This window comes from Tiliqua scincoides, chromosome 1 (genome assembly GCF_035046505.1).
Source record: "Tiliqua scincoides isolate rTilSci1 chromosome 1, rTilSci1.hap2, whole genome shotgun sequence".
Classification (NCBI taxonomy): Eukaryota; Metazoa; Chordata; class Lepidosauria; order Squamata; family Scincidae; genus Tiliqua; species Tiliqua scincoides.
The window spans coordinates 34,911,705-34,912,683 of NC_089821.1; the positions used below are offsets into that span (position 1 = coordinate 34,911,705).

Sequence of the window (979 nt, forward strand, 5' to 3'; positions counted from 1 at the left end):
TGCACTTTATCTCTATTTCCTTCCTCATTCAACCAAATGCTAAAATATCCATGAATGGGTTGGTTTTCCCCCCCATTTTAATGATCTCCAGTTTTCCCTTTCATACTAGAATTGCCAGATGTTTTCCTGAATACTGCTCTGATAAGAGGAATATGATACAGGTGGGGAGGCACCTACATGGTGGTGCAGCGAGTAGCACTATCAGGATGACTTCTTGCACCTCAGAGAAACATTGACATCCTATGGGCTTGTAATGCTGGTGGAGCAAGGGTTCCACCAGCACTACTCGCTTTACTTCTTTTGTGAAAATGCTTCCAGCAGTGCACAACATAGTGCACTATCTAAGCACAGGCAGGAAGATTAGAGCCTTCCCATGTGCATCTGGGATCACTGACCACCCGCCAGAGCAGGTAAGGTAGCGGGACAGGCAGGACAGGGTGGGGGAGGGCAAAACAGAAGTGGGGAGGGAAACTGGTGAGGAGGGGGGAGGAACAGGGTGAGGGGGCTGCAGGTGGGGGTGGATCTGGTGGTCATGGCATATGCTGGATCCTGTCGTCCTTTCCCACTGCCGCCCCACTCCCTTTCTCTCCTTAAACATGGTTGGCAACCTTCAGTCTCGAAAGACTATGGTTTAAGCCTACAGCACCCGGTATTCCCAGGCGGTCTCCCATCCAGGTACTCACCGGGCCTGACCCTGCTTAGCTTCCGAGATCAGACGAGATCGGGCATCTGCAGGGTAACGGTTGCTTAAACATGTGCTAACAAAATCACTGGCATTGTTCAAAGAGACCCATTGCAGAGCAGGAGGCTTGCAGAGGGGTAAGGAGATTTAAATCTGTTTCCCTTCTGAAGTCTCCTGATCTGTCCCCTCCCCCAGAAAAGTTTCCCTTCTTTGGAAAATTTTCAGTATGGCTGCATCAGTGGGCGGGGGGGGGGGGATAGAATTGGGCTGCCAATAACTGCATTAGCAAGGGGTGAC

The 979-nt window shown here is 50.9% G+C and overlaps 1 pseudogene; it reads right to left on the reverse strand.

Moving 5' to 3' along the window:
• Nucleotides 1-634: 634 nt before the first annotated feature.
• On the reverse strand, nt 635-751 carry LOC136637466 (5S ribosomal RNA; annotated as a pseudogene).
• Nucleotides 752-979: the final 228 nt, after the last annotated feature.